The 11,497-nt window shown below is 42.7% G+C and overlaps 1 long non-coding RNA gene across 1 annotated transcript; it reads left to right on the top strand.

Annotated features, from left to right (window-relative positions):
• Positions 1-7,895: 7,895 nt before the first annotated feature.
• On the top strand, positions 7,896-10,860 carry LOC123374177. The gene is made up of 3 exons (XR_006581022.1): positions 7,896-7,996; positions 8,717-8,825; positions 10,746-10,860. It is a non-coding gene; the product is annotated as an uncharacterized LOC123374177 (long non-coding RNA).
• The last annotated feature ends 637 nt before the right edge of the window (positions 10,861-11,497 follow it).

The raw sequence follows: 11,497 nt of genomic DNA, 5'->3' as shown, positions 1-11,497 counted from the left end.
TAAATTAGTTCTGAATGTCTGTATATTTTCATTAATTGTGTTTGGAAGAACAACCTGTGTGATAAAACAGCCTGAGAAAGCTTTCCTTACTTGTTCATCTTTTCAGGGCTTGAAAAATAGCCCGTTTCTATTTTCAAACAATATGCAGTAGTTCAATGTCAAAGACAAATGCATGCTGCGGTATTTAGACTTGAATTATACCATACTGGAGTCTAGGATGAAAAGAGAACACGCAGCATGTTTTTGAGTCATTTTTGCCATAATCTAGCTTGAATGTATCTATGCTGATTCTCAGATCAGTTTGTGTTCCTTTATCTGGATCAAGTGTGTCTTCTTGATGCATTAGAATGAGACATCAAAAAGCAAATGAATGATTTTAATATTGTTTCTTTTAACATCCCAAAGGAATTTTCCCCTCTGTCTATGTGGTTCTGAAGCTAGGGTCAGAGTATGTGAGCTTTATGGTTTGAAGTAAAAGTTATAGGGCCAAATTTTCAGCTGGTGTAAATTAACATAGCCCTTTTGATGTCAGCATCGCTATGGCAATTTACATCAGCTGAGGACCTGGCCCCTAATTTTTCCATATGAATGGCAAGAGTCCAGCGAGGTCACCATGCTGCATAGTTTGGCTGTGTAAGTAAACAGGAAAGTTTGTGACCCCTATGCTTTGTGATAACTCAGCTGTTGGAGCTAGGGTGACCAGACAGCAAGTATGAAAAATCGGGACAGGGGACGGGGGGTAATAGGAGCCTATATAAGAAAAAGACCCAAAAATCGGGACTGTCCCTATAAAATTGGGATGTCTGGTCACCCTAGTTGGAGCCCGAAGTAGGGGCACAGATATGCTGAGTTCCCTCGGGTCCACATAGCTGACGTAGCACCCCTACCTGTAGGCTGTGGATAGAGCAAGACATGGGGGTCAGGACTGCTGAGTTCTTATTCCTGCCACTGACCTGCTATGTAACGTTGCTCGCTTTTCATAGCTCTGCCCTGCATCTCATCTTCTGTTGTAGCCCACTGTGCCTCCTCTTCTCTACCCACTCGTCTCCCCTTGTTGCTTCTTTTGTCTCCTCCTCTCACTCCTGACTTCATGACTTTTCTCACTTGGCTCCCAATGCCTAGAACAACATCCCCCTTCCTGCAGGCAACACATCTTCATTCCTCACCTTCAAATCCTTCCTCAGAACTCACGATCCAGGCCATCAATATTGACTGTAGTATAGCAGGGTGCAGCAGAAGTCATAAGATGGATAATGCATGTGGTCAAAATGTTATTAAAACTCACTGAATATGACTCATGTTAGGGGTAGTGTGGAGCCCTTGAATCCCAGGATAAAGAGGCACAATCTCTCAGGTGCTTCTGTATGCACACTAGGAAAGCACAATCTGCTCCTATATCAGGAAGGAGCAAATTCCTTTCCCTTTCTTGGTGCACCAGCCCCACTCCTCAGGCTGATGCAGGGGGAAGTGAGGGGACCAGGATCGTCCATTGACTTTTTGGTACCCTGCTTCCGGCTATCCCCAGATTGCAGGAACTGCTATTGTGACAAGTCACTGCACAAGCACACAAATTGAGGGTGGGGGGGCATTTCTTGCATGCCCCATGTTGCTGTGCAGAGCCACTCATAATCTGAATCTAAACATACATCATTGTGCATACAATTCTTTATGGAACAAATTCTCTTGTTGAGGTAAATGTGTGCAGAGATGTGAGGGAGCTGAATATTTCTGAACAGCAGTTAAGCACAAATATGTATATTAAGAAGAGGTAGGAGACTCTTGCTTTATATTTTAAAGATCTAATTACATAAATGACAGATGGTTTCACCCGTTATGTAAAATCCACTAGTCAATGAGATCTCAGGTCTTCTGGACTTTTGTAAAGAGATTTGAACTACCGTTTATCACAGATTCAGTTTTAGGTCTCTTCATGATGAATTGTATGAAGAAGTGTGTAAGCACACTTATCAAAGTGAACTGAGTTTTGTCATCTTTGTCAGCAAGTGGTGAATTTAAACCTGAGGATGTAAGGTTCCCATGCTTCTTAAAATGATGTGGAGGAAATCAGTTCTTTACTTGGAAAATAGGAACAAAGGTTCCAATGTGCCTCAGCTGAGAAAGTGGTTGGGTTACTGGTAGAATTTCTCCAGGATAACATAAACCTTTGCATTGCTTTCCCCTGTCATCCTGATTGTTGCAAACCAGTGTCTTGCCTGAAAATGGCAAAAATTTCTTCTGTTGACTGCCTGCTCAGATAAGGACCACTATACAGCTGACGTATAAGAAGTAGTAGCGACTTAACATTCTCATCTACTTACGCTCTAATTAATTATGACTGCTTGCTTGGATTTACTTTCCATTATTTAAGATACTGCTTTTGCCTCCATGACTTCGACTTAAAAAAACCTTACTTATCTATCTCTAAAAATAAATGAAACAAATTATTTAAGGCATCAGCAAATGTTTATGGACAGCAGAATTACAGAACTCATGTTCTGAATGCACGGACCTCTCTGAATAACTGATATATTTTCATGTTTCTTACTTTAGAGTTGAAATGACTGCTTCCATTTTCATTTGAAATGTGTATTTTCACATGCAAAGAACATCACCTAAAGATGGTTATTTATTTCCATATGCTCTGATCCTACAAATACTTATGCCTCTGCTTAACTTTATGAACCAATGCAACTACTTGTGTGTAAATTTCAGCGCTGGCATAAGTGTTTGTAGGAGCAGAGCTTTAATTTGTGTGTCTCTTGAACTGAACTTTAATTCCACAGAGCATTCTGTATACTCAGAGTAAACTGAGAAACATGTTCCAACATGCATGAAGATGAAAAATGGATGTGTAAGCACATGATGGAAAGTTTTGCTATAGTACAGAAGTAAATGTATATCTCACCACTGAACAATGCTGTTCTAACACAGATGTAAGAAGATCAGATAACTGATGTGGTATATGGGAAAGTTCATAAGAAGCAGATCTTAACACATCTAAATTATCCCTATTAGCATTTTTCTGTCTAATAGTGTGGAAATAATTCCATAGGATTTTTTTTAAACAGTGAAAGAAGATTAAATGAGTAGTTTTCAAATATGGAATGTCAATTTCAGTTAAACTTTGTTTTGAAAAATAACTCTTCCTCTTTTAGGTTAGTCTCCAATCAGTCAGGATTGTCTCTGAGTCTCAACTGAATATTAGTCATATTTAATATTAATGGTTAACACTCAGAACTCCAGCTAGGAAACCTGAAATTTACATACAGACACTTCATTTGAACTTGACACAACCTTCAGTCAGCTTTAGGTAATGGTTGAAGATATTGTAGAATGGGAGCAGAGCAGAATACATTATAAGGAACCCCGGTGCCATGGATTCAACCTTAGGTTGATTTTGACAGAAACTATTTTCCCAAGTGCAATTACAGGGCTATCATTGCATCAGTGATGGGTGTAAGAGTTAGAGGAACAGGTCAGTTTGGAGAAGCATCCAATATTTTCTCCAAAGTTTCTTGGGATCATTTTTGACACTCCCTTCTTACTCTCTAATACTTGCTAATACCACCCTCCCCCATTACTTTCCAATATGCTTCAGCTTCCAAGGCTACATCTACACTTCACACCAGGGTACAGTTAGTTACACACCTCAGTGAAAAGCAGGCTACGTCCACACTCCAGTGTGTAGCTACTTGGGTCAGTGAAAGGCTTTCCCAGTGACATCCCCCCTGCCAGAGCCATTTCCCACCCCCACACTGAAGAAGCTTTTACCTGCAGCAGGGGAGGTCTCCAACAGTGGAGAGCTGCCCACGCCTTGCCCCACTGCCTCTCCCCTGCCAGAGCTTTTCTCCACTTGGGGAGTCTTTTTCTGTGGAGGAGAAAGCTTCTAGCAGCAGGGAAACAGCAGGATATCTTAGGAGAATGGATAGCACATAAGGTATGTGCTTGCGTACGTACCCATCCTCTTCAGGAATGTCTTTACTCTTCTTGCATAAGCCAGGCCTCATTGGCTACACTGCTATTTATACCCACTGCTGTTCATACCCATAAGCGCCGAAAGCAGCATGCAGTGTAGACATACCTCAAGAGTCCCCACAACTCCCTTCTTCCATCCAGCACTTCCAGCCTCTAAGAGCTTCATCCAGTGCCCACTGAAGTCAATCGGATTCTTCCTACTGAATTCACTGGTCTTTGGACTGGGTCCTAACTGCCCCTTTCTTTTCATCCATCTCTAGTATGCTTCAGCTCCCCCAGTCTGCACTCCTCCCAGAAACCCAATTGCCACCACCACAATTTTAAAATTCCCCTTGCAGGGCTTTATTCGCCTTTCTGCTAGGATCCCATGCAGTGTTAAATTGAAATATAATTGTTGGAGCATCCCCAGTTTTAAGGCTTTGCTGCACAAAATGGAGTGTTGTATATTAAAAAAAAAACATTCCTAGGCTCGCACATTACTGTGTAGTAATAGATGTTAGGGGGTTGGAGGGAGGTAATAGGTGCGTTAGACATCTAAGATTTAAACATGGCTGCATGTCTTTTCAAATGCTACATTAAAAATTAGAAACACTTACCGATAAAATCCAAAAAGAAATTGAGCTGAGGCTTATGGAACATTAGCCATGAATCTAAAATTAAAAGCAAACATTTAAGTCAATGGCATTAATAAATCACATATCCCCAGCCTTAATAAAGCCTCTTTCTGTGCTCCAGCAGCGCAAAGAGCCCACACATGTGCCATAACTCGTTGAGGATTCCCCGGCATGAGGAAATACATGATTGGCCTAGAGCTCTACACTACTATCTCCTGACCTCCTGGTATAGGGGACACAGCCAAGGGAGTAGAACAGGACCATAGTGCTGCTGGGGGAAGGGCTACTACAAGCTGGTGTAAATTAGAGCAATCTGAGTTAGACCAGCCATGGGGCTGCTCTAGTTTATGCCAGGGACCAAAGCAACCCATACAATCCCAGGTATCTAACGAGTATATAGGTGGCAGAGTGTGGTATATTTTGGCCAGGAGAGTACAGCTCAATCAGAACTGAGAATCAGACTTTAAGGTTTTAAATTGGTCTAATCAACACAAAAGATCTGACCCTTTTTTTCTGAGATACCTTTAGTATTAAAATGTTCCTATTGCACAATAATAGAAATCTTTATAAAATATATCCTAAGTAATTCAAAAGCCTGCTGAAGTCCAGTGAAAGACTCCCGTTGATTCCAATGGGCTTTTTGGATCAGACCCTTATTAAGTGTTTTACTGGAATAAATATGCATAACTACAAAATCTTGATTAATAAAGTTTTTGCTTTGGGCTCAATTCTATATCCAGGTGGATAAAAATGTCTTATCAAGTATAGGACACAGTTCCACAATGTATGCAGGATGGAATCCTACATGAATCTTCTCAGTATGTTTAAACCCCAATTCAGGAAAATATTTAAGCATGTACTTAACATTAGACATGCTTTCATCCCAATGACTGCAATAAGACTTAAGCACGTGCTTAAAGTTAAGCCCATGCTTAAGAGCTTTCCTGAATAGGACAAACTCTTAGTGCTGAACTGTAGTGCCTTTAAACAAAACTTAAGTTCAACTACAGTCAGTGCCTTATGTCCTATATTCCTTTTGTATTTTTAAAGCATCAGTACTGACCTAGCAATTGCATTGTACTTGAACAATACTTCCATCTGAATTTAGTCCTCCTGTCCATTTGTTGACTATTGAGATATGTTCTATTAGACGCAAAACAAGTGTTTACACATGTACATCATAAGCAAAACAATAGAGACAAAAATTAATATATAAAGCAGTTAATAGATGCAGGTGCACATGAGTTATTATACAAAGATGATAGTATCTACTAGAAGACCAAAGAAGAGATACCCTATACAACACGAAAGGAAAAGCAATTATATAACATGCCATTATTCTGTAATTAGTAGACAACCTGAGCCTGGAATTTTTGCATGGGAGATAATCCAGCATTCAACATTCTGTATATGTACTGTGCAGAAAGTAAATCAATTGATTTTTAGCAAGGAAATTACTTTGGGGAACTAGATATCCCAAAATATAGCCTCTGAGCCCCTGCACCAGCTTGTCCTCTCTATCACTAGATTCCTGAATCCATGAAGGCAAGATACATTAAGATGCAGAGAGGGCTTTTTTTTTTCTCAGCTCACAATAGTCACATAGTGCCTGTCACAAGCAAGGAAACAAGTGGTATAGCTGAGATTTCATACTAAAATAATTATGGTCTATCCACAGATATTCAAATAAAGCTAGAGTGGACTTTTTCCTGATTTGGGGGACTGTAAATCTCTGTGTGTTGGTGAAAAACTCCTGGCTAGAAGAAATAAATTCTTTCAGGCTCCATAAACCATGCAAAAGAGACTTCTACCAAGACAGATTTGGAGCGAAATTTACACAAATTTTAACAGGGTTTAGTATAATCTATGGGGGTGGGGGTGGAAGAAGTCAGTTAGCATTCAGGTCAGATATACGCTTGTTTCCTTGGTTTATCAATCACCACGTAAGTGGCATCACAGATGCTACAGGGAATGAACTACACACATTTGCCTGCACAACAGGATGGAAGCTTCTCGTAGCTTTGTCTTTGAGGCAAAATGAAAAAACGCACACACACCCCGGCCCCCTCCAAAAAAAACTACAAGAAAAATCCAGAAGTTCAAATCTCAGGAATTTCAAAACAGTAACTGCAGACAAGTGTGAATTTGAATCATGCCGCGCACTTATACTTGTGTCCAGTCATTTGCTTGACCCAAATACTAAAAGGCTTCATAGCAAATCTTTGAAAGACCAGACCCATAAAAATGACCCAAGCGTGTTAAAACAACAAAAGTAACAACAATAATGCAACTGACCCCAATATGGGCTAGACTGTGGCTTTACCAAGAGCTCCCGGTGAGGGACAAAGTGCTTGATTGATGCCCCAGCAGCAAACAAAGTGCTTGATTGTGACTCAGAGGCCTGGTCTACACTGGCGGGGAGGGGAGATCAATCTAAGTTATGCAACTTCAGCTACGTGAATAACATAGCTGAAATTTACATACTTAGATCTACTTACCGCAGTGTCTTCACTACGGTGAGTCAACTGCTGCTGCTCCCCCATTGACTCTGCCTGCGCCTCTCGCCGAGCTGGAGTACAGGAGTCGACAGGAGAGTGCTCGGGGGTCAATTTATCTTGTATAGACTAGATGCGATAAATCGAGCCCTGCTGGATCGATCGCTGCCCGCCGAGCCGGCCTGTAGTGAAGACATACCCAGAGAGTCACAGTCTGGTCTCTGGTTCTCCTCGTGCTCCAGGTATGGAACATAATCTGTGCCAGCCCCCTCCCTGGCATGGATTAATCCCCGTGCGGTGCCATCTCAGCTATGCTGGCCTCTGCACTGAGAATGGAGCCCAGGTTCTGCACGGTGCTTAATTTGTAATGAAACCGGTGCCGGGCTCAAGCAATTTTTTTTGTACTTTCATAGCATTCTCAGCTATCCTACCGTCTCATAAGCACACCCTACTATTGCTTATAATACAGCAAAGCCAAAAGAGGCTGCATGCTGAATGAGCATATTCTAAAGCTTGGTCCCTGCCTCACAGTGCCTACACCAACAAAACCACAACAGTGTTTTCAAACACAAACTTTCCTCTCCAAACTGGTATCCATAGACTCCATCCATGCTGCTGTCTCCCCATCTTCTACTTCACTCGCCCTCTGTTGCACCGTAGTGCGTCACAATAATCCAGAGGTGAGCAAACTACGGCCTGCGGGCCACATCCAGCCCACGGGACCGTCCTGACCAGCCCCTGAGCTTCCGGCTGGGGAGGCTACCCTGGCCCCTCCCCCGCTGTGCTCCCCTCCCCCACAGCCATGCTGCCACGCGGGCAGCACTCTGGGCGGCAGCTGAGCACAGCAGCAGTGTGTCTAGCTCCGGCCGGGCGGCACAGCAGCCAGATATGTGGCTCTGAGTGACATGCTAAGTGGGTCGGGGCCGGGCCAGGGGGGTTGGATAAGGGGCAGGGGGTCCCGGGAGGCAGTCAGGGGACAGGGAGCAGTTGGATGGGGCGGAGGTTCTGCAGCGGGGTGGGGGCGGACAGGAGACAGGGAGCAGGGGGCAGTTGGATAGGTGGGTCCTGGGGGGTCTCTCAGGGGGCAGGGGTGTGGATGGGGTCAGGGCAGTCAGGGGACTGGGAGCAGGGGGATTAGATAGGGCATGGGGTTTTAGGGGGCGGTTAGTGGGGGGGGGGTCCCGGCAGGGGACAAGGAGCAGGGGGGGTTGGATGGGTTGGAGGTTCTGAGGGGGACAGTCAGGGGGCGGGAAGTGGGAGGGGCAGATAGGGGGGCGGGGCCCAGGCTGTTTGTAGAGGCACAGCCTTCCCTACCCGGCCCTCCATACAGTTTTGTAACCCGAATGTGGCCTTCGGGCCAAAAAGTTTGCCCACCCCTGCAATAATCCTTGGTAATGCTCTTCCCTGCCCTCAATCAGAAAGGAAATTAATTCCCTAAAGACTGGATTGTGACCCTTTGGACTCCCAATGACATCAGTTATGCATGTGAGAGTTAATAGAAACTCTCCTGTGAGTAGCTACTCACCAATATGACATGCGTCTGACGAAGTGGGTATTCACCCACAAAAGCTTATGCTCCAATACATCTGTTAGTCTATAGGATGCCACAGGACTCTCTGTTGCTTTTTACAGATCCAGACTAACACGGCTACCCCTCTGATACTTGTCACCAATATGAGTAATCCTCAAACCGAAGAGTGACGGAAAGCTGTTTTATGACAAACTGAGATTCCCACCCCATGTAAGGTCTGAAGTACATATTCAGAAACATGTTTAGAATACTCAGTATCTCCACTTAACCCTTTCAAATGCTATTGTGTGACTCCAAACAGCAAATATGGACTTTTTGTGTGGGAGCTCTACTAAATGTGTGTCACAACAGAGCATACAGGGCAACAAACTCTACTTAACAAATACAGTTTGGTTACTGGAAAGTGGAGAATTTGCTTAATTCCTAACATTGTAACCAGAGTTATAAAGCCTGTATCAAATAGTTTTGGTGTATCAGCTAGGGACTTAGATGCTAGCTTCCCCCCTTTTCAGGTGGGAAATAATTATATTTTAACAGTTGGAGAAATATCTTCAGATATTAAAACTTCATAGATGCTCTCTGACAGCAGTGGGGATAAAATACACACGAAAGATCTTTCAGAATTCCAAAGGGTATCTGTCAGGGCCAGCTTTTATTAAATTTAACACCAACTATATTTCATAAGGAATTATTTTCTTCTCTGGGGAAAATTTGTCAGAATCTGACAGGCTATTCATTTCCCCCACCTTGTAAATACCTTGTGTGTTCTCAGTCCCTCACAGACTGGTCTGATATGCAGAGGGACACATAAAAATGAGGAGAATTCTCATTAATAACTAAGGACTATTGGACCCTTTCCCTCACCCCTTATTTAGGGAGGAAAGTACTGGTTCCCTCTTTCTTTATTTGCCATGCAAAACATTGTAATGCTTGGTTATCCACTTCATACAACACAACACTCTAAATCAATCTGTATTCTAGAGGTGGATATTTCTATTTAGGGCTTGCAAACAGTGTAAAACATCGGAGTCCTGACTCGGTAATAGTATGAAAAGTCCCAGCAACTGGATTTAATTTTCTGGATCTTGATGGGATTGACAGCACTACTTCCCAGGGGTTAGAAGTATGAAAGGTCCCATCGTCTTCCATAACACATTCTAGGGATGCCAAGTGTTCCCCGGTCTCCAAGAAAAACATGTTGTAATTTGATTATTAATTAAACTGACAAATAATGCTCTGCATCTATGCGGTCTTCACCTCTCACATGCTGTTATTATGCTTGACATTTTGTCAGCACTCCATGTTTAAATTCCCAAATTCTTTGCTGATGTCAATGAATGCAGCTCCATGGACTTCATGGGCTTCTGCCCATTTACACCAGTACAGAAGGTGGCCTGTCAAATGGATTGGTGCATGTCTGGATGTTATATGGGAGCTGAACTGCTGTTATTTTGGGCTGATCAAAGAAATATATCCCTAAAGCAAAAGTCAAAAACTCATCAGTCCGTTCACATATCCTTTATTTACACTAGACAAAAAGTATTGTACTGTTCACCAGTAGGATTCAAAGCTTACCAAGAATAGTTTCCCTCAAAGTTGTCTATACATTTTGATATAGGATTTAGCTAGATCTCTAGAATTCAATGAACAATACTAAGCAATATCATCTTCGGCCCCAGTCTTGCACTTCTTTAACTTTATGCACGGTACATGAGTAGTCAGTGGGTGAAAATCCTGGTCCAATTGCAGTCAACAGCAAAACTCCCACTGTTGACATCAATGGGGCCAGGATTTCACACCTAGTGTGCAAAGATAAGTCTTTGTAGGATCAGGACCTTTATGGACAAACAGAGGGCCTGTGCAAACCATTCTTCACATGACTAAAACTCCTCACATGAGCAAGTGTTTGTAAGATCAAGCCCATAATTAGCTGGGGCAAACACAGACTATAGGAAACAAAAGCTGGAACTTTAGGAGGCAAATTTGACCTGAATGCAAAGATAAAACCTAGTGTATTTCCTTGTACCCTTGTATTTGTATATAAAGCACCATGCAAACCTGTGGCACTGTAGAAATAATAAATGATGACAGTAATTAATAATTGATATCTCTTGATCTTGCCTTTTCCAGGGACCTCGCTAACTGACCTGCCTAACCTCTTCTAAGTACAGGAAGATTATCCTTCAGTAAATGTTGTTTAAATGGGCTACTTTTATCTCCTGTGTACTAGGATCCTTGACCCCATCACTATTCTTTAATATAACTGCAACGTTGCCATTGTAGTTAAAGATGTGTCTGTGTCTCGCAGAGAACAACAGCCAAGATTCAAAACATCACTGAGACTTGAAAAGGAGATTTATCTCTATGTATCTTTATTCCCTCAAATAAAAAAAATCAGTTAAATGTTTGGTATTCTCTGATTTTTAAAGGTGCTGAGCACCTGCAGTGCTTATTGCTTTCAGTGGTATTTGTAGACATTCAGTGTCTGGAAATCAGGCCATGTGTGCCTGTAAAACAGGTTGATAAGATCTGGAACAAATGGGACTTATGGGCACATCAAAGAGCAAAGCTGCATAAGGAGCCTGATGCTACCATCATCGTCAGGAGTGACCCTAGTGGACAGTATTTTCAGCGTTCCCCCTAAGAGTCAGAGCAAAAAAAAAAAACCAACCAATAGTGTGGCACAGTGTGATAGTGCCCCCTGGAAATTGGCACCCAGGGCAACTTCCCAGCTTACCTGCCACTAGAGCTGGCCCTGGCCATCAGAGTCACAGGGGTCTGAATCCACAAAGCGGTGTGATGTTGAGCTTTGCAAAGCTTACCTTTTACGCACCTAGAAAATCAAAGGACCAAGACAACACTGCAATCTACAACGTGTGTGT

Source organism: Mauremys mutica, chromosome 7 (genome assembly GCF_020497125.1).
Source record: "Mauremys mutica isolate MM-2020 ecotype Southern chromosome 7, ASM2049712v1, whole genome shotgun sequence".
In the NCBI taxonomy this organism is placed as follows: Eukaryota; Metazoa; Chordata; order Testudines; family Geoemydidae; genus Mauremys; species Mauremys mutica.
Note: the sequence above shows the minus strand (reverse complement) of the source record. Positions and strands in the feature narration are given on the sequence as shown.